The sequence below is a fragment of the Loxodonta africana genome, chromosome 25 (assembly GCF_030014295.1).
Source record: "Loxodonta africana isolate mLoxAfr1 chromosome 25, mLoxAfr1.hap2, whole genome shotgun sequence".
Lineage (NCBI taxonomy): Eukaryota > Metazoa > Chordata > Mammalia > Proboscidea > Elephantidae > Loxodonta > Loxodonta africana.
In genome coordinates this window covers 10807735-10831483 of record NC_087366.1, presented here as the reverse complement: position 1 = coordinate 10831483, position 23749 = coordinate 10807735, and the positions used below count along the sequence as shown (strand labels likewise).

The following is a 23749-nucleotide window of genomic DNA, read 5'->3' as shown; positions in this document are numbered from 1 at the left end:
CTCTTTATCTTTATGTTTTTCAGGCTACTCAACGAATTCTTTGTCTAACACACATTTCTACAAAGTGCCACTTTCTTGTCTATGTTTCCCCAAGGTGGCCCTGACATCTCATCATGTAATTGAATTTATATCCCAGCTCCACCACTTAATAACTGAATGCCCTGGGGTGAATTACTAAACTTCTTTAAATCTCTGCTCTTTTAGCAGAGGGCATAGTGGTACTTAATTTTAGGTGTAATTTGAGAATTCAATAAGGTAATGTATGAAGTGTTTAGAATTTGTCTGCCACCTTTAACTATGAATAACATGATATTAACGGCTGTGTATTCTAACCCCTTTTAGAAGCTGACCGATGTTAGTTTCAGCATAATAATGGGTGACATATTTTGTCTATATTGCATAATCTAGAACTGGGAAGATCATATTGCTCTGGTGAATTATGAAACCTTAGGAAAGACCAGAAAATTACATTCTATATTATTAAATTATTTAAACCTTTAAAAATAATAATAACAGCAGTCAATGAAAAATAACACCTGCTCTAGGAGGACTTCAATATGAGACTGTCACATTCAGGACATCTGCCACAAATTCATTACAATTCTTCCCTGATGTGATAGGTGACTGGAAACCCAAGGAGCTACAGGATTTCTAGGATATATAAGTGAATTTTTCCCCATAAATACCACATAAGGATCGTTCCCAGAAACCAGAGCTAAGTTTGATTTTGGGGGGTGGGTTGAGGAAAAGAATGAATTTAAAAATTTTAACTGGTTTTAAAAACTAGCAAGGATTTTGAGTATTTTTAGTGTTAACCATTTATTTTAGGTTTACAATTTTTCACTGAATTTAAATAACTTTTCCACATTACAATCCTCTTTTGATGCATATCATTTGCAAAAACAACTTCTACATACCCAGTGCCACCCAGTAGAACTTAAAATACTAAAGCATTATTATTATACTTCAAATTATTATTTTGTATACTGAAAACAATATTTGATATGCAAGTGGGGTGGTATTTTTGTTTGTTTTTTCCGATTACTGAAGAGTGACCAGTTCCCGTCCCTCCCTATGCAGGCGATAGGTTCCACTGATCTCTCTCAGTTGAAGATAGGGGAGAAATTTTTCTAGACCCCCAGCCCTTCGTATTGCTTTAATAGATAAACAGTCACTTCTAGCTCCTTGTAGGAAGGGGTCTGAAGTAAATCTTCCCTCCCTGGGGAGGCATCAGAGCACCAAACCTAGTCATAAAGAATTAATCTGGTTCTCATACACTTGTATGGCCAGTTTTCCTGTTCATTTCTAGACCTTGAACAATTCCCTTTCATAGCTAATATGTTTCCAATTTTTCTTGGGAAAAAAATTATTCCACACTTTTATACTGTAGGAGAAAAGAGAATCTTTCTAAGGCAACCCAGACCACTATATTGACTTGAATTCTACTCAGTATAAATTTGGAGAAAGGGAAATATATTTAAAATATATTCATATAATAGTGTAATATTTCCCTCCATTAATATTATGACATAGCAGCATAAGGATCAATCTCTCTGGCCAGGTCAGAAATTAGTGTTAACTTTACATACTTGTCGATTTAACAGGAAAAATATTGTTAATCTTTCTAGTTTAATTTTTATTTATTTTTTATGTTTTTTTTTTAATGTATCTGACTTGACATAATCAAAAATTACTGAAAAATTAAATGGCCAAAAAGAATGGAATGTCATTTGGTATTTTTCTATTTACAAATGAATTTGTCAAAATTTTGACTTCATCCACTCCTTTCAGCTTCTCCATCCCCTAAATGATGCACACATACCTCCTGCCACTGGTAATAGGAACAGTGATTTTTCTGTTGGATTATTATCACAGCATTTGTTTTATATCATATTATTTTTATCTCAAAAACCTTTATCATTTTCTATTATTTTACAGAAACTTTGAACAATGTGAAGTGAGGCTAAATACCTCCATCTACTTTCAGTGCTGCTAATAACCTGTGCTTTTACTATGTTTGCATTCTTGACTATGAAATTTTATTTCTTAGTTGATGGGAGTTTTGCACGCAGGATTCCTGTTTTCTTTCTTTCTTTTTTTTTTTTTATGAAGTATGTGTGCAGTATATTTTTGGATCTGTTCCAACTTATCCTAGAACTAAAAACATGCCCGTTTCCATGAAAAATAACTTGTCTATGTATAAAATTCTTGAGTCTTAGCCTTTACCATACATTCTGTTGTGGGCTTAACCTCACTGCTTTTAGAATGTATTGTTACACAGCCAAAATATTGGGGCTCCAGTAAAAAGTTCTGAATGGTTGCTGCTTTTCTACGCATTCAAAATCGTAAGCATTGGCCCTTCCCAGTCTTTCTAAATCCATTCAGAAACATTGGCTCTCAGAAAACAGCATGATGTTGCAGAGAGGATTTTTAAAATGGAAGGCAGGGTCTGCACAAACAGCCATACAGTTAGGAAAACTGGTGGGATGAACATTGTTACTAATATACTATTACAGGGATTGTAGGGATTCATGCATCATTTCAATCCAGATGATCAAGGAACTCTGCAGTGGTTTATTATAATAATTGCACCTCCAAACTGCTGGAGAAATACCTGATAGAAACTTAGATCTAGGAACTTTGCCCACCAAAATGCCTTTCTGTTGTGCATATGAGAAGGGAATAGTGGAGAGCCAGTGCAGTAGAAGTATCTGCAGGTACTGTGTCTTTTTAGAGCTTCAAAATAAGATAAACTGAAAACAATAATCTCAGGTGTCTAAACAATACCAAAGGTCACGAATAACTAAATCCGGACATCTCAGGAATGTCACCTTTAGAAAGTCATCTTTGGAAAAGATACACCTTTGTACAATCAGAAAGAAATTTCAGCACTGTGTCAATAGTATGCAAAGAAGTATGTAAGGCGACATGACCTCTTTAAAAGAGCACACCAGGGGAGGTGAAGACAGCCAGAGAGAGAGAACAGGATGTGATTTAAAGGGAAGATGGATGAGATGAGGCAGCATCTCCAGGGAACTAGAAGTGCAATAAAAAAATAAAACTTAGATTGAAGGCAGAACACAAACAGAACTGACACTTCAAAATAACTGTAGCAAGACATGGGGAATATACTGAGAAAGGTGCCTCAGAAAAAAAGAAAGGGGAAAAGCAAAGTTTAAAATAAAGAGAAACAAGGTGGTAGTTTGCAGGGCAGAAAGAGAATATGAAACCCAAGAATTAGAGGTGTTGTTGAGCAAATTACATAGATGAAAAATAATCAAAGACTTAGACAAAGAAATGAGTTGAAAAGAGATCTATTGCCGTAGTCTAAAATGATTCAATATATTTCCAGGCAATGATATAAAAACCCCAGGGAAAAATGCCAGCAAACCCACAGATATTGCCTGAGAATGAGCCTAACATACCTCCTAATGATAAAGAAACAATGTTTGCATATCTTCAATCAAACTCTAATGATCGATTTATTTCAACCACTAAGCAACTTACAGCAAGCTGGAACTAATAAAGTGAGTGCTGAGTTACTTGTTGCAAAAAAGTCTGAATGTTTAACTCACAAATAAAGGCAATTCCTTCTACAACGAATCAACATCAACATATTTAACAAGTTAACAGCGCATGTTATGACAAAGCCTTTCATGTCATCCCTTGTACAGGAAGCATTTAACTGTAAATAAAATAAAGTAAAATGGATCCTATGAAAAGAAGCTTAAGCAAAGTGTAATGCTGTCCAACAGCTAAGTTGGCAAAACCTTTGCTTGACCTTAAAGAACTATCCTTGTTAGAATTATTTCTAAATCAATAACCATTAGACCCAAACGATGTTGATTTGTGCCTTTCTGAAAGGTAAATGGCTCAAACAAAATCATTGCAATAAAATCTTCCTCTCTAACAATATTCGTTTCAACAGGAAGCCAATAAACCTGACTTTCATGAAAGGCCAATAAATAATGAACTGCCCAGCATTTTATTTTTAATCAGCAAAAATTAAAATGTTTTGGCATATACAATGTCAGTATTGCAGGTTCTCCAATTATATATTGGTATAATAATGCACAGCTTAAAAACTGAAGATTCACACATTTCTTTAATATCACGATACAATCTGAGGTTGTAAAAGGTTACTTGTTTCCTTTAACTTGGAAATATGTAATGGAATTGTATATTTAAATCTGGAAGATAATTTTCAGGGTTGTTACCGAGAGAAGCAGCGAAAAATTCTGAGTTTCATTTTACATCCCCCAAACCAATCATAAAATAGTAAAAGATAGAAGTGGCAAACTAAATGTATAATATAATTCACACGTGATTTTACTTCATATAATATAGAGTTTTTATCATCTATCTTCTAATTCCTTATGATACACATTATGCCCTATGTAAATTGAGTGCATTTATTAGATACAAAGTCTATAAAGTATAATAATAAGGACAGTGTATATATATCATGAATTTTAAGAAAAAAATAAGATTTAAAAATACATAATCTTAATTATGTAAAATATGTCTATAAAAAAATTAGAAACAAGTATACTAAAATTTAAATTTGGTTGTCTCTGAGTGGCAGGTTTTCAGAATTATTATAAATTTAAATATCTGTACCAAGTTCTGTTCCATACAACCAAATTATTTTCCCCATATTTTTTATTAGTTTGCAGTGATCTATAACATAAATTACTTGATAATTTAAAAAAATAGAAAATTGGGTTATGGGAACTACAGTTATGAATTCTGGATTAACACAGAGCAGTATTCTTTTGGGTCTAAATAACTTATTTTGAAGATTAAGAGCCTGTAAATATAAAATATCCAATATACTCCCTGAAACTTGAGGATACTTTATAAATATTATTCTCTTTCCATTTCACTCTCTCTCAGCTTTAAATTTGTGTTATGTATTTGTTTGCTCTACTTTTTAGCTTTAAAATGTGTACTTAAAGTCAAAGACTTTTTGTCTATTGTTGTTATTGTCAGATGAGGTTGAGTCAGCTCCCACACATAGCGACCTCAGTACTGTGCCATCCTCACAGTCATTGCTGTGTTTGATTCCATTGCTGCAGTCACTGTATCAATCCATCTCATTGACAGTCTTCCTCTTTATCACCGACCCTCTACTGTACCAAGCATGATGTCCTTCTCCAGGGAGAATAAAATTATCAGATGTGATTTTAAAATACTTCTATCCACTATAAGTTACATGGATGTGGAGTGCTCAGCATGTTTCTACATAGTGCCAGTCAATGCAAAATTATGTTCTTTACTTTTTGGACAGTATACTTTTGTCTTTTGAGTATAAATTTTAAAAAGACAAGTAACTACACCTCACTATAAAAAAAGATTCTTCTAAGTTTCTAGATATATTAAAATATACTGTGTGCTTGTGTACCTCCTAGCGTTAAACACAGAGTATAAAAAATACACCCTATTGAAGGATTATGTGTAAATACGAAGAATTTTTACTTTAAATGCTATAAGCAAAACCAGTTTTGAAGCCCATTATCAACAAGAGCCACCCTTTATAATGTTTATAAAATAGATGAATTTGTACCACATAAATAAAATAATTTTCATTATTTTTAAATGTACAGGAAATTTTGCTTCTAAAAAGTTCTAATTACGAATTATTATTAAAGCCAATAATCATTCTTGAACTGTGTGTATACAAAGTTTTCTTGAATTAAAAACAATTTGCAGGACATTGTTATTTATATATTTGCTTAGAATTGCCTCAATCAATTTGTACAAGCTGGAATCAATTGTGAATTATTACACTATGTAGTTTTCATGGGAAACTCTGGTGGTGTCGTGGCTAAGTTAACCAAAGGGTCGGCAGTTTGAATCCACCAGGCACTCCTTGGAAACTCTACGGGGCAGTTCTACTCTGTCCTATAGGGTTGCTATGAGTCGGAATCAACTCGACTGCAAAAGGATTTTCTTTTTTTAATAGTATTCATGAGTCAAGATTATGTGGAATCTTTCATAGTGTTCTATCTTGAGAAGCAACTTCCTAGATTTCTTTTTTTTAATTAATTGGAGCAATGGGCTCCCATGGAACAATTTCCACATCTATAATTATTTCCTGGTGTGTCTAATACCAGAAATTTTAAGGCAAATCTGTAAAAGGTTGGAAAGCACAGTGTTTTTCACATTGCTCCCTTACACTCTAAACTTCCAGGAACCAATTATTGAAAACACAAGGAATTCCAAGAGATTGACACTGACAAATGACCGAACTGTTCAACTAAAAATGTAATGGCTGAAATGAAAAATTAAGCTAACATTTAGACTATACCACAAAAGTTTCCTGCAAGATGTGCTTTTTTCATTTCAGTGTTCACATTAAAAAATTGAAGTGGAAGTGCAATTGACATGCAAAAATGTACCTTCTAATTGATTTTTACAAAATAATTAAGAGAATAAATCCTTTTCAATATTATTTCAATAAATTATAATTTCTGTATATTTACTGAGTGTCTGCTATGTATTTTTGTTGAATGTATGAATAATGGCATCCATGAATACTCAGGAAGAGTCCCTTGGATTTTGTCCAGTTTTAAAATCTACTGTAGTCTTATGCAGAATCTGTACTTGGATCAAGAGACATCCTTCAAACAGAACAAGGAGATACTTCCTCGTTTAAAATGGGAAAAGGTATGCAGCAGGGTTATATCCTTTCACCATAATTATTTTATCTTTATGATGAACAAGTAAACTGTGAAGCTGGACCATATGAAGAAAACGCAGCATCAGGATTGAAGGAAGACTCATTAACAGCCTGTGATAGGCAGATGATGCAACTGTGCTTATTAAAATGAAAAAAACTTGAAGCACTTACTTACTGATGAAGCTTTAAGACTACATACTTCATTATGGATTAACCTGATTGTAAAGAAAGCGAAAATCCTCACAACTGGACAAGTAAGCAGTAAGCAGCATCATGTAAATAGAGAAAATATAAATTGTCAAAGATTTCATTCTACCTGGATCAACAATCAGTACCCATGGCAGCAGCAGTCATGAAATAAAACAACATATTAAATTGGGAAAATCTACTGCAAAAGAATATTTTAAAGTTCTAAAAAACAAAGATGTCACTATGATGACTAACATGCTCCTGATCCAACCCACGGTCTTTTTATTTGCCTCGTATGGGTGCAAATCTGGACAGTCAAACAAGAATAGAGAAAAAAAACTGATGCATTTGACTTGTGGCATGGGCAAAGAATATAGAGTACACCATGGACTGCCAGAAGAACAGAGGCATTAGTTTTAGAAGAATTACAACCAGAACCATCCTTAGAAGCTAGAATAGTGAAATTTCATCTTGCTTACAGGGGACGCATCATCAGGAAAGACCAATTCCTGAAAAAGGACATCATGTTTGGTAGAGGTTCAGCAAAAATGAGTGAAACCTTCAGTGAGATGGATTGACACAATAGCTATACAACAATGGGCTCAACTATATCAAAACACCAGAAAGATGATGCAGGACCAAGAAATGTTTTGTGTGGTTCTATTTTTTTTTTTTATATAGCATGGTTCGGAGCCTAAAAAAAAAAATTTTTTTTTTCTACTATGTGGAAACTAACAACAACAGCAACATAGCCACGCAAACGACAGTTCCATTTTTCCATCTCTGACAGCTCTAAGTATGTTGAGGTATCTGTTTACTCTGTTTTTATTTATTTTTATCAAGTTGGGAACTCCTTATAATTCTTCAAAATTTATACATTAATATGAAACACTGAAAATCATCACCTCTGTCATTCCAAATCACACTCAGAAGTTATCTTCCCTACTTGTTCAAGTTTATCTCTCAACTGGCTCTCTTTTAAGTTCCTAACCCATTGATTACCCTAAACTTACCCCTTTAAACATCACGTAAACCACGTAAACCATTTTAGAGCTTAAGCAACTAGTGCAAGAAAAAGTATTGGTTGAATTACTATTCTGAGTAAATAGAAAATAACTGGCTGTTTTTCCCCTTCTATGTCTTATTCTTATACAAATGCCTTACCTAATATCACCTTTCTCTCTTTTCTATTAAACTATGTTTGTTACCTGACTTAAAACAATTTTCCCCTAGAGTAACTGTTCGAATCATTTAAAAAAAAATTATAATGTTGTGAAGAATGGGAATTCTAGAACACTTAATTGTGCTCATGCAGAACCTGTACATAGACTAGGAGTCAGCTAGCTGTTCAAGGGGATAATTTGTTGTTTAAAATCAGAAAAGGTGTGTGGCAGGGTTGTATCCTTTTACCATATTTCATGCATGCTAAGCAAATAATCTGAGAAGTTGGGCTGTATGAAGAAAAATGTGGCATCAAGGTTGGAGCAAGACTCAGTAAAAACCTGCTATATGCACATGGGAAACCCCGGTAGCATAGTGGTTAAGTGCTACTGCTCCTAACCAAAGGGTTGGCAGTTCGAATCTGCCAGGTGCTCCATGGAAACTCTATGGGGCAGTTCTATTCTGTCCTACAGGGTTGCTATGAATCGGAATCAACTCGATGACACTGGGTTTGGTTTTGGTTTTTAAATGCACATGATACAATCTTACTTGCTGAAAGTGAAGAGAACTTCATTTACTGATGAAGGTGAAAGACTACAGCCTTCAGTGGAGATTACACCTAAACATAAAGAAAACAAATATCCTCACAACTGGACCAATAAGCAACATCATCATACGTGGAGAAAACATTGACTTTTCCAAAGATTTCATTTAACCTGGATGCACAATGAATGCTGATGGAAGCAGCAGACAAGAAATCAAACAATATATTGCATTGGGAAAATCTGCAAAGACCTGTTCAAAGTGTTAAAAAAAACAAAGACTTCACTTTGATGGCTAAGGTGTGCATGACACAAGCCATGAAAAAAGTCCGAACAAGAACTGATGTCTTTGAATTATGGTGTTGGCGAAGAATATTGAATATACCGTGGACTGCCAAAAGAAAGAACAAATCTGTCTTGGAAGAGGTGCAGCCAGAATGCTACTTAGAAGTGAGGATGGCAAGATTTCATCTCACTTACTTTGGACATGCTATCGGGGGGACCAATTCCTAGAGTAGAACATCATGCTTGGTGACACAGTGGTTGCAACAATGGGCTCAAACAGCAAACACTGTGAGGCTGGAGCAGGACCAGACAACATTTTGTCCTGTTATACATAAGGTCGTTATGAGGCAGAACCAACTTGATGGCACCTAACAACAACAACAACAAAATCACTTTAGCTGTGAGACATATTTTTGGTGAAAGCATTATTAAATGGAAAATACCTATAGTCTATATCAGTTATAAAACAGGATAAAAGGTAACAAATCAAAATTGTACAAAATAGAATCGAAGTCCACCACTATATCTTCAGGATCTTACTAGGTACTTAAAGATACTTGCTAATTGAAAGGAGGAAAGGAGGGAGGCAGAGACTGGAGGAGGAAGGAATGAAGAGAAGAAGTGGAGGTAAAAAGAAAGAAAAAAATCTAATAGAATTAAAAGTCTAATATCCCTTATTTTGAAGTACTTAAATCAGAGGAAAAAAGTTGTCAAAGAACACCACCACTTATAGGAAAAAGAAACAAACAAACAAAAAGTCCAAAATACAAAACAATGAAATCACTAGACCCTGAGCCTCTTAGCAGTAGGGTGTTTGCTCTGTCAGTGTGGCCCCAGAGTTCAGGACAGTATTTTGCATGTCATTAATACTAAAAGACTGCATAAATTCCTGTTGAAAACAAGGTCTAAACAATCAAGAGAAGACAGACGTTTAGAGCCAGGGGACCTCATGGAGACTGCCCCTTAATGACTACTTAGATGTTTTTCATAGCTTTATTCTCATTCTTGCTCTCTCTAAATTATGGCAAACTACTTTAATCACCTGACTAATTATATTTGTATCTCCACTTTCGACCTCTTTCCCAAATCCCAGTCTTGAAATTATAACTGCCTGCAGTCCACCTGCTGCCTTGTTGCTACATCAAATTCGATACACGAAAAATCAAGTTCTTATGGTATTAAGTATGTTTTCATCTTCAATCTCTATTTCTTTAAATAATATGTAATTATCACATTAGTCATCTAGTTAAATTGTCTATTCCTTCCTTTCTTTGCTCCAAAAATATACGTAACCTAACTCATTGCTGTCAAGTAAGTTTTGGCTCATAGTGACCCTATAGGACAGAGTAGAACTGCCCCATAGAGTTTCCAAGGAGTGCGTGGTGGATTCAAACTGCTGGCCTTTTGGTTAGCAGCCATAGCACTTAATCACTACGCCACGAGGATTTCCACAAAAATATAAGGAGGTGTCAATTCTACTTCTGAAAGATCTCTTATCTCTGATTGTTTTCATTGCTTTTGCCACTAACGTAAAGCAGCATGCCTTTAGCTCCTTTCTTAGCTACTATGATAACAATCAGTTTCCCTGTGTTAAGTCTTCCTCCTTTCAGAACTCTAATCCTTCCAGATAAATCTTTTTGAAGCACAGCTTAAACCATTTTATTAGATACCCAATGCATATATGTTAAAATCAAAGCTCAAGGAGATTCAAGACCTCAAAACTCTTTTCAAAATCATCTTTTAATAACAGGGGGAAATATTCTGAATACTTTCTATAAGGTACACACTGCTTTAGATAGTTTACATATTTCCATTCGATGAACATACATTAAGAGTCAGCTGTGTGGCACACGATTTTTTTTTTTTTAAGTTTTGGAGTTGCAGCAGTGAAAACAGACTGGAATTCCTGTCCTTCATGGAGACGTCGTTCAAATGAAGGAGCTTACATCCCAACACAGAAACCAAACGTAAAGCAAGTAACAATCTATGAAGAAAAATAAGTCAGGGAAAAATGATATAGAGCATTGAAGTGGTAGAAAACAAGTAAACCGATCAGAAAAGACTTCATGGAAAAGGTTAAAGTGTCCTGTAAAAAGGATTCACAGGAAACAGTAAGAAAGGGAGCCAGATAAACATCTAATGAAACAGCATTCTAGAAGGAATATCAAGAAGGCCAGGGTAGCTGGAGCTCAGTAAGTGAGAGAGTGAGTAGCAGGAGAGGTGACGGGTAACTAGATCATTTTATACCTGTGCATCATTGAAATGGCTTTGATTTTTATTTTAAGTGAGACGGGAAAACTTTGAAGAAATTGGAACAAACGAATGACCTAATTTTCCTTACGTGTTAACAAAATCATTCTGGATTCTGGGCCAAAAATACTTGGAGATGGGGCAAGAATGTAAACAGCAAGAACTGTAATGCACTACTGAAATAATTCTGGTATTAAATGACTACAGTAACAGAGATTGTGAAAAATGGTAGAGCAGCCTGGACTGGCTGATGATAAGCATCCAATTATTAGACACACATATTTTTAAAATACTGTGTCTCCTTTTTATTTGCCTTTATCTTTTTGTCTTATTTTCTCTAGATATTACCAACTTTATCTTCTAATATGTCTTTATGTAATTATTTATACAGTTAAGTTTTCATACAAATTATATCAGTGTTACAGGGCATCGAAACAATTGTCGATATGAACACTAGGTTACAAGGAAGTAGTTTAAATGACGAAGTATGTTTATATGGATTTCTTCAAATGATCATCAAAATAACAGTAAAAAATTAAAAGTCACCTGAAGACTTAGATGACCCTACAAAAACAGAATGTATTTATAGAGTCTTAGTTGGGTTGCTATGAGTTGGAATCAACTCCACGGCAACAGGTTCTTTTCAGTTGATACACATTCATCTATTTCAACTTCCTCAGAAAACTGCTTTCCAGAGAGATAAACTACTATGTATCAAGTTGTATGAATGTTTTAATTACCATAATTCAAACCCAAGTCTAGCACCTCCAAATTTGGTATTCCTTTTTCCACAATATCACTCTGGACATTAGTTTGTGGATAGTTTACAGAATGGCTTGACTATTTAGTTTGCTGGCAATATAGAATTGTTGAAAATTTTAATCAAAATAATTACAAGGTAAATGACTTTAAGAAACACTCATTTTATATCTAAAATGAGAGTCTTCAAAAATAGAGACATTCATTAAAAGGATGAAAGAAGAGGGGTAAGGAAAGGAGCTAAAGAGTAAGCAGAGAAGAGAAGAAACAAGTTTATTACAACTACAAAGCAAAAGGAGGAAAGAGTTTAGACATCAAGGTACGGCCAAGAGCAGCATATATGTTGACAAGATGCTATTATAATAATAATTGTAGCAATATATACTTCCTTTTCCTCAGGCACTGTACTAAATACTTTATGCTTTGATGAGTTGAATCCTCACAAGAAATCGTGTTAACACTAGCATTATCTTTATTTTACAGATGATGATACTGATGTTTAAAAGTGACTTGCCCAACATTAGAAGTTATTCAAGTGTCAAAACAATCATTTGGACCTAGGCCATGTTTTACTGATGATGCTATTTGGCTCATCCCATACTGCCAAATAAAGAAATAAGAAGAGTTTACCAGATTTGGTAATTAGATCACTGGTGAATTAAAGACAGGGTTAAGAGTAAGGAAATAGAATACCAAATGCATTATCTTTTTTAAGCATTTTCTTTAAAAGACTACTTTTTACGATTTTCATCTTATATATTAATGTATGCTTTTATTTATTGTATCACAAGTTTCAGAATACTCAACTTTCTTTAGCATAGAATTTGCCTAAAAATATGAAATAATAAAAATTCAGTTTACAGTAAAAGAACAAAATATATTATAAGATATATATATATATACTGTAAAGACATACAAATTTAAACATCAAGATATTGGCTCACTCTGCCAGAAAGGCAAAAATTAGAAAGGTTGATGAGAATTTTTACCAAGATTGTGAGCAAATCATGTACTTTTTTTTTTTTAAGACATACAAATTTAAATATCAAGATATTGGCTCACTCTACCAGAAAGGCAAAAATTAGAAAGGTTGATGAGAATTTTTACCAAGATTGTGAGCAAATCCTGTACTGCTGTTGAAGGATAAATTGCTGCAATCTTTTCAAAGGTCATTGGAAGCAACTATCAAAAAATTTTAAAACATATATATCTTTTGCTCTAATAATGTCACTTTCAAACATTTATTCACAGATTTGTTGGTGTATGTGTACAAAGGCTCATATACAAAGGTATTCAGTACAGTAAAGAATGGAAAAAATTTCAATGTGCCCAACAGTGGAGGAATGGTTAAGAAGTTGTGGATACTATATACAGTGGATACTATGCAGCCACTATACAGAACACAGTAGGTTTACAAATACTGCTTCTACGGTTGCCCCTAAAAAAAAAAAAAAATGAGAACCAGTGCACACAGGTTCAAAAATAGTAAGGAAACTTACTTTTAGCGTTATATTTTTTTGTATTACTTGCATTTGTCCTAAACATTTTCTTTTTGTAAATATTGTTTTAATTATCACACTTTTTCTGAAGAGTCTGTCATTAATTTTAACTGTGTCTGCCTGTTTTTTTTAAAGGGCTATGTTAGTAGTGTATTATATATATATATATTTATATATATATATATATATATACACACCCATTGCCATTGAGTTGATTCTCAATGTGACCCTACATGACAGAGTAGAACTACCCCACATAGTTTCAAAGGAGCACTTGATAGATTCAAACTGCCAGCGTTTTGGTTAGCAGCTGTAGCACTAACCACTAAGCCACTAAGCCACCAGAGTTTTTATATATATATATATATATAATCTTAATTATAAAGTTAAGGAACAATTACAACATAATTCTGTTGCATAGGATTCCAGAAATCTTTTATATCTATATTTTGGAAGTTTTAGTGATATTCCTAATAAAACTAGCCTTTTTTTTAAGCTAACCTGATCTCTTCTATCATTCCTTATAACTTGATTATAAGATTAACAGTATTAATTATCAAATATACTACAAATTTGAATTTTACAAAGGGTAGGAAAAATCATTCAGAGAGAAGACTGAAAAGTGGGAGTTTGGAACCCACCAGCTGCCCCGCTGGAGAAAGATATGACAGTCTGCTTCTGTAAAGATTTACAGCCTTGCAAACCCTGTAGGGCAGCTCCACTCTGTCCTATGAGTCACTACGAGTCAGAATCGACTCCACAGCAATGGGTTCGTCCATCAGTTTTACTCATTGTCATTGTGCCAACGGTCAGATTAAAAAAAAAAAAAAAGTGAGAGATTAATGCTGAGACTAAAAAAAGAAAACCATGGAAGAAATTGTTGTCAGGTTAATACTTACTATTGATAACAAGGTAGGATCCCAGATGGAAATAAGGTAGAATCCAAGTTACCAGAACCGAAGCAAGTTGAGTTTCAAGTAGGACTAGCAAATATTGGGGAGAGGGGTGATGATTAGTTCTTTGACATTGAGTTATCATCATTTAAATTCCTTTGGGTGGAGGTAAGATTTATACAAGGGGCTGAGTGTGCCTAAGCCAGATGCTGACATTCATATGTCAGAATTCTTGGGAAACGAGAGATGAAGAACCAGGGCCTAAGACAGAACCTGATGGTTAAGCTCTATAATTAAGTATGTTTTAGTACTACCTGTGGATTTCACTCATCTGAACTTTGTAACTTCAACCATTATCAGGGAAAATTTTCAATTCTCAATGATATTTAAATATCATCAGATACAAAAGCAGTGATAGCCTAGCATATTTTCTTCTTACTGTGGAATACTGAAGTGCTGACAAAAAGACATGATTTAGTTTTATGAAGCAAGGAATTCAATTGTCATGATTCTCACAGTTGGAGACAATCTATAAAAATAAAGACAATTCAACACCACGGTATAATTTATAAGAAATCAGATTAATGGTGCTGAGAAGTATTCAGATCTGTTTATCCTGTTCAAATTATAGCGTTACATTGTCTTTTCTCAGAAAACTTACTCCTGAGTAATATAATGTCTCATAGAACTATAGGATAATGTGGTAATTACTGTAATGCCTCAGAAAATAGGGAATTTATGACAAATTATATATTATCCCTGTACCTAGAATTTTAGTTTAGGACCTATGCCTAAGACTATAGTACATTCCTGAATTCCCATAATATTATTATCTCTAAATTAAAATATTTTAATGGGAATTTTGCTGAAGGTAAGACAGTGTGACTATCACATATTTAACTGATTTGAAACGCATTGGATTTTCTGTATACCATATTTTTACACAAATTATGTGTGCCTTCTACATTTGTTTGCCAACCGGGCCCTTCCCCCAGTGAAGTATTTTCATAAGTGCACTATACCTTTTTTTTTTATAGCAACATGTAAACAAAAATTGGCATAGTGGCATTTATGCACAGTTGGCAAACAAATATAGAAGGACCACATTATTTGTGTAAAAATACCATACATAGGTTGCATTCAAATATTTTATACAAGTTTATTTTATAGATAAATTTTAACGCTTCTTTTTAAATAGGAAATGGTTCAGTAAGTAACTAAACTGAAGAAATTACAAGGGCTTCTTCTTCAATGAAAAAAAATCTCAGGGGAAAATGAATGCATCCATACTCATAAACTTTACAAGCAAACTGTAGTTTCTTTTAAGAATTTCCCACTGCCTAACTGTGTTTGTTTTTTTCTGCCAGATAAAGCAAATTAAATGACTATGAATCTGCAATTATATGCATTGTCTCCTGACACATCATTCAAAAGCTTTTCTGCATTGCTGAAAGAATTGAAAAGAAAAAATAATTTGCTCATGAACTCATGAGCCCTAAGGGACGTTTATTTTCAGTATAAAATAAGAGCCAAGTACTCTTTGGAAACCCTGGTGGCACAGTGGTTAAGAGCTACAGCTGTTAACCAAAAGGTCAGCGGTTTGATTCCACTAGGCTCTTCTTGGAAACTATAAGCCAGTTCTATTCTGTCCTATAGGGTCGCTATGAATTGGAATCGACTCGATGGCAATGGGTTTGGTTTAGGGTTTTTAAAGGTCTTAAGAGGATGTGGAAACGCTGGTGGCGCAGTGGTTAAGTGCTACGGCTGCTAACCAAAAGGTCAGCAGTTCAAATCCACCAGGCACTGCTTGGAAACCCTATGGGGCAGTTCTACTCTGTCCTACAGGGTCACTATGAGTCAGAAACGACTCAACAGCAATGGGTTTGGTTTTTGGTTTTCAAGGGGAGGTACTGAACGTAAATAGAGCACACAGTAATGATACATGTTTATACCTACACAAATGCATATACAAATGGAAAGAGTGATTCACTGGAGTAATCAAAACTGCAAATCACAAATAAGTGAATCTGAAACAGTTTTCTATATAGCACAAACTTTTCTAGTGATTTAGTAAATAATATTGGAGTCATTATTCCTTGTACTTGAACATAGAGAATGTGACCCAGCTGGAGCTGGACTCACAAGGACACCATGAGGTATAAAGATAATAATTAAGATAATCTTGGAAAATATCTTTTAGGGAACTGTTCAGGTAAACCAATCAAAGGGAACACAAAAAACTTTTCACTCATTGTTTTCGGTTAGCATTTAGTGAATAGGAAATTTGTTGGGCCGCTGAAGACCTCCCTAACTGTCATTACTGAAACCTGTACCAATGATTGTTAAGAAAGACAATTCAAAACGTAGGAGCAGAGTTTCTAGTCCATCTGTGAAAAGGTGAAGCTTTCAATGGTTTTGCCCATTTGTAATGTTAATATACACTGGTGACTCCATAATGTTCCTTGGATTCAGGCAGACATGGCTCTGGCAGCATGCTTGTCCGTTTTCCCATTCTTGCCTATTCTGTAATATTTCCTTGGATTCAGGCAGACATTAGCTCTGGCAGCATTCTTGTCTGCTTCCCACTTTCACCTTTTTGGATATATGCCAAATAAAGCTTTATTTTTACTTTACTAAACTTTGTGATGTGTTTTTACCGTACAATGCTGGTCACACCTTATTACTGCTTGCACTTACATATGAGTCAAATGGTGCCCCACTTCCCTCATGGCCTAGTGGTTAAGAGCTCTGGCTGCTAACTAAAAGGTCAGCAGCTCGAATCCACCAAGTGCTCCTTAGAAATAGCATAGGGGAGTTCTAGTCTGTCCTATAGGGCCTCTATGAGTCGGAATCAATTCGACAGCAACAGGTTTGGTTTTTGGTTTTACATAGCTATCATACTGTATATCAGAAATCTCAAAGACAACACTAAAGTCATGCAATCCTACTGCAATTGAAAACATGGAATTTCCAGTTGCAATTTAGATATATTCTATTTCCAAAATAAGATACTTTAAGAATCATAGCTTAAGGAACCGGTGTAGCTGACAATTTATGAATTCAAAATATTCTGCTCATCTTCTGGATCATTCAACACTGGTGATATTCAAAATTCGTATCACACAAAAAGTGAAAACCGTGATTTTAATTTATAAACTTTGATCAATTACCCTTCAGAAAGTCCCATCTTCCAAGACTGAAGGAACATGGAGTCTCAGGGCTGACACATTCTACTTCAAGATAAGAAATATCTGCTTTTGCTTATAATTCTACTGTCTGTGGTAAAAGGTGGGACTGAAAAGGTTATTAAAGTTTCTGTCTCTACAGAACTGAATAGAGGCATGAACCTATTTTTGTGTCTTTCAGCTGAAGCCTAGTTTAATACATCTTTGGAAATTTCAACATTGTCCATGAGAAAAAGGAAAGGAGTGGACTTGCCTCAGCTTAGCATTCACTTTCCAGAATCTGAAACTTGCCAAAGATTCACAGATACTCACCACATCTGACATTTAGAACTGTCGCAAAATATCAGTTGCTTGTGTTAATCAATTTATAAACATAGTGAAACTTTTCATTCCTGCACTAGAAAATATAAACAATTTTTTTTTTTGTAAAAAAATATACTCTTATATGACCAGTTTAAGAAATGTGGATTAATAGTAAAATCAAATTTAGTTAACAAGAGAAAAAATACAATAAAAAACTTTTTTAAGATATGCTGTTTTGCTAACTGCGTCACTCTTAACGGGCTGAGAAGCTAGAACTACTGTTCCAAATTGCAACTAAAGAAGGAAGAGAAATTTAATTTTATTCTATTACTACCCTAGTCCACATCTTCATCTTCTCTTCATTAGATTACTGGAAATCTCATAGCTGCTATTCTTTTTCTACTGCTATTTGCTCTCCATTTCATTTTCTCCTCAGTGCCAAGATTGACCTTTTAAAAAGTAAATCAGATCAAGTCACTATCCTATGATTATAAACTTTCAATGGTCTTCCCTTTCATTTCAAGTAATAACTGAACTCTACTTTTGCCTTCAAACCCCCCATGATATAGCTATTGTGTCTCTCTAAAGCCTCATCGAATACTACTTTTATGATCTTCCTTCTTACTGCTAGAAAAGCCAAACCCTTTCTCCAGTGAGCAACTCTGTAATTTCCTGTGCCAGAGATGTTCTTCCCTGAAGCTTTTTGCATGGCTTATTCTTAATTTTTAGGTCTTAGTTCAAGAATCATTTCTTCAGAGATGCCACCCTCCTTACTATTATCACAGTCACTCCCACTCTTTGTTTAGCCCTATTAATTTTTCTTGTTTATTTCCCTTACACCAATTGTCACAATCTAACATTTTCTTATTCTATCATCTATCTATCTATCTATCTATCTATCTATCTATCTATCTATCTATCTATCTATCTATCTATCTATCTATCATCTATCTATCTATCTATCTATCTATCATCTATCTATCTACCTATCTATTCAACCATTCATGTCATTGCATTGTCTTCTGACCTTCAATGATTCTAATGAGTAGTTTAACATCATTCTTGTAATTGTTCACTTATATACTTTTATGTCTCTTTTTTATTTGCTAAATATATCTTTTGAAACCCAGGTGACATAGTGGTTAAGTGTTACAGCTGCTAACCAAATAGTTGGCAGTTCTTATCAACTGGGAACTCCTTGGAAACTCTATGGGGCAGCTCTGTTCTCTGTCCTATAGAGCTGCTTGAATCATAATTGACTCAGCGGCAATGGGTTTTGATTTTTATATTTATCTTTATTTCATATTCATGAACATGCTAATTTTTCCCCTTGAAAAGAGTGATAAGGGCATGCATGTGCTGCAAGAAGTGGTATTATGCATATTCATAAACTTTGCACATGTGCTAAAATGCTCGTGTATGCCACAAAGTTCACAATTATCTATATCCTAGCTTCCTTTGAAATAGTAATTACTTTGGTTAAAAGTCACAATAACATGAGTGGTAGAGACTCCAATATGAGCAATACTCATCGCCATCAAGTCAATTCCGAATCATAGCAACCTGATAGGACAGAGTACAATTACCGCATGGGTTTCCAATGAGCAGCTGTGGACTTGAACTGCTGACCTTTTGGTTAGTAGCTCTTAGCTACTGTGCCACCAGGGCCCCAATATGAGCAAAATGACAGAGAAATATGACTCTTCATGCATTTCCATTTTTCAAGGAAATGTACCTTTGCTTTAAAGAAATAGTTATTATTTTGTTGTTGTTGTTATTTTATTTAGTCTTTTTATTTATATATTTATCAGACTCCTTTACACTCTCGTGATATATTGAGGACCCTAAGAGCTTTTGTCTATTTGGCTTATAATGATAGACATTTACTGTATTAGAAATTAAACCTCAGAAATTTAAAAAATACTAAGAGCTTTTGTCTATTTGGTTTATAATGATAGACATTTACTGTATTAGAAATTAAACCTCAGAAATTTAAAAAATACATATTAATTTATAAGAGAAAGATGAATGTATTTCACATGAATGTAAATAGCATCTTAGCATTATGATAAAATTAGTACTAATGTCACAGATGCCCTAAGGTTTAAATTTCTCTGGGAATTTTCCTTAAATTACCTAGTCACACTGTGTGTGTATATATATATGTTTGCATCTGATTTCCAAGCCAGACCAAGAATTTAATTCAAGGTTTTATAATTATTTATAAGTTTTATTTCTCATAACTATTTTGTGTATGTGTGTGTATACCTGTGGGTGAGTGAGTGTGTTTTAAATGATAGAATGATGTCGAACTGTGTGCTGATCCAATTTAGGAATATTGCTGCGGTCAGAAGCAGAAAAGAACAAACCTAATAATGGTGGTTTAGATGCCTGAAACGGATTTAAAAAATTGGAGTCTTTAAAAAAATATAGTATTAACCTCATATCATGTTAAAAATAAATCTTGTTTCTTCTAATAAGACAACATGATTTCCATAAATAAGGACAAAAAGCCTGTGTCATGGGCAAGTTTTCTTATTCTCATTTTTAATTATTTTGTCCACTGCTGAAAGGGCAGGGATGCTCACAGTGCCCTAGTTTTTTATAGAACAATGCTCTGAATAATTATTTTAGTCTGGAACGTGCTAACATAATTTTAATAATATAACATTCAAGAATCTTACTAAGTTCCATTTCTTTAGGTAGATATTAACGAATATACATTTGATGTTAAAACTTTTAACCATCTCGTCTGAATAATTGAAATGTAAGATATACCATCATCTCAATTTAATTATTTTCACCAATATTGTCACTGATGTTCCAATTAACTGTAGAACAATATTTTAAGGGTTGTGTGCCACACTTTGAAAGCAAGATTGAATACATTAAAATTAAAGAGATTAAAAAAGCCATGGTGCTGAAAGGCATAGAGATTCTAGTGGTTCAGCAAGCCTGTAATTTTATGCAATATCAAAATATTTTTATTAGGCACTTAAAGTACTTTTTGAATATAGCTTTTCAAAAATCATATCACTAGTTAGATAGCATATAATGTAAAACACATTCATTGCAAGTTTAGGCTTTCACTAAGGGAAACAAATATTTGGAATTTTTATTTAAAAAATTTATTCACATTATTTGCTAAAACTAATATCTAAATTATCATAGCAGCACCAACAATAGAAGTTTCTTCACCTTCCAATAGAAGCGATTTTTTTTTGTATTTATGTATCTTCTACATTATTTAAATTTTATTCTCCTTTTAGAACAATTAAGATTGACTATCTTGAAAAAAAAATTACATATGAATTTTGGAAATCATCTAGAAAAGGTTGAGATCTTCTTTATATGCAGATACAGTGTTCACTCAGTATATTTTTTGAATCACAAAACTATATTCAAAGAAATTTCAATACTGATCCTAAAGAAAAAAAAATCTGCAGTCAGCTTTATAGCTATATGCAATGATAAAAGGTTCTACGTAATTATTAACATTTTAAAACAGCTTCTATCAGTAAGATGACCAGCAAAAAGTTTGCTCTAATGGAATCTCATAGTGAGAAATGAACTTAGAGGCTTTCCTGCTGTCCTCATTTACTAGGTGGGAACTTAGAGGCACAGAGGAGTGATATGATTTTACACATTTACACCATAAACCAAATCCATTGCCATTGACAACAGACAAAATAGAACTCCCCCATAGGGTTTCCAAAGAATGGCTGGTGGATTCAAACTGCCAATGTTTTGCTTAGCACCCAAGCTCTTAACCACTGTACCAACAAAGCTCCAAATGATGGATTAAAAAAAAAAAAAAGATAGATACAGGCCCTAAAATACCTTAGTTCTATTATGTCAATTCATCTTTTCTCCTACTATTAGTTGCTTTTGCTCCTCCATTCTTTGTGCTGGATTAAATAAATACAGTAGCAAAAATAAGTAATTAAACTCTATAAGCTATAGAAAAACTGAAAAAAATATATTGAAAAACTTTTCAATGTGTTATAGAGATTGCTAGGTCACAACATGAATCAGCATTTAGAAAGTACTGGAGACGAAACTAACATGATGAAAAATGAATTGAAATATTTTAGAATATAATTCCGATGCTTACAAGTGAACGCATTCCACGTTGTTTTTTACATATATACAGAGTTTTAAGAAAAGTAAGAAAAAATGTGAAATTCACTCAACTCCCTCATTGGATGGAGTTGTTAAACTAATAGATCAACAAAAATTGGTCAAAAGGTTGAAATTTATCTAATTGTTAGAGGGTTTCTCATAATGTGATTGAGGGCTCTATCTTTAGTCTTACTCTGCTAAAATGTTTATTGGTAATACAAATTAATACATAAGACACATTATTTTCAAATGTGCAGATTTGAATAAACCATTTCGTGGGATTATAATGCCCAAGAAAATTCTTGACAGATTTGTCAAATGGGCTAAACATATAGTTTTGTATAACTTTAAATGACTTATGGACATGAGCATTGTTTGCCACAATATGTGAATCCAACCATGCCACACAAAGGGCACACAATTGAAGCAAAATATTATTCCAATAAGAGAAGATTGGTGTAAGGTCTGAGTGCTATCAAGTGAATAAAGAGTGAAGAAACAGAACTAGGGCATTTTAGTTCTTCATAAGGAAGACATTCATAGTAGTTGTATTTGTTCACATGTGGACTCAGTAGTGAGTTCTCAATCATCTGAAACATTGAAAGTAAGGTAGATGATACTAGGCAGTAAGGTTAAAGATGAGAGTTAGACAGCAGGAGTTAAATATCATTAGTTTGAAAAGACAAATTTTTAAAATCATTGTCCTTAGAATCATTGATATTATGTGAAGAAAACCTCACTCCTGAAAAGATTCTTGTAATGAAAGTTATGTTTTTGTGCCTTTGATTTTTATAATTAATATGGAAAAGTGTTACTATATGGGTTGAATTCAGTGTTGAATGTTAAAAGTCGTGTCTCATATATTGGTTCATCTTTGAAAGACTACATTTTAGAGGATATACTTTATAAGTTTAGTTAGGTGCTTTTATTTAAATCCACTTTTCTATTCTGTTCTGGGGTAATAGCTACAAGGCAGCAGCAAAATAGAGCCTTTGCTAATTTTTTTAAGCCCTTGCTAATTTCAGGCTGACAAGGGAGGTAGTTTAATTAGTTAGCTGCTAATATCTATTTAAGTGAGCAGGCAGGGCAATGTCCAGGGGGAAAAGGACATGGAAGTGCGTGACAGGGCCATTCTCCTCTTTGCCTCTCATTTTATTTATCTACTTATTTTTTTACAATATAGGTAACACAACATTTGCTAATTCAACAGTTTTTACTTGTACAGTTCAATGAAGCCAATTACATCAATCATTCTTGTGCAGCCATCTCTAACATCTGTTGCCGTATTTTCCATTTCCTTAAACAGAAACTCAATGTTAGCTAAATAAAGATTTCTCTCTTTCCCCTTCCCTCTCACCACTGGTAACCACTGTTGAAACCTGGTAACTGTTAAACTCTGATCTCTACACGTTTGTCTATACTAAGCATTTCATCTTAGTGAGATCATAAAATATTTTTTTTTGTTTTTTTGTGATTGACTTATTTCACTCAGCCTAATATTTCCGAGCATAATGTTCATCCATGTTGTGGCATATATCAGGACTTGCCTCTTTTTAATTGTATAAAAAAAGGAAGAGAACAGGTCGATGGCACATATGTGGAAAAGAAGGAAAATTACTAAAAAAAGGGCGACAGACACAAAAATTAACCATGTGTCAGTAGAATATATATATATATAAACACTTTGAGGATTTGATGCCTTAACGGTAGACTTGTATATAGGTGAACTACTCTTAAATGTAGTGGAATCCTTCTGTTTCCTATCAACAAATATTCAGAGAACCTTGCCTCCTACTTTATAGTTCATCAATAGTAACTGAAGAGTATAGACTTTCCCCTTTGCCTACAATCAGTTATTAGCACCTTCATTTTACAATTA

At 33.8% G+C, this 23749-nt stretch overlaps 1 protein-coding gene across 2 annotated transcripts in view; it reads right to left on the bottom strand.

Annotated features, from left to right (window-relative positions):
• The window catches only part of BRINP3 (BMP/retinoic acid inducible neural specific 3), a 531587-nt gene that overhangs the window by 494613 nt on the left and 13225 nt on the right, over window positions 1–23749 (bottom strand). The window lies entirely within an intron of this gene.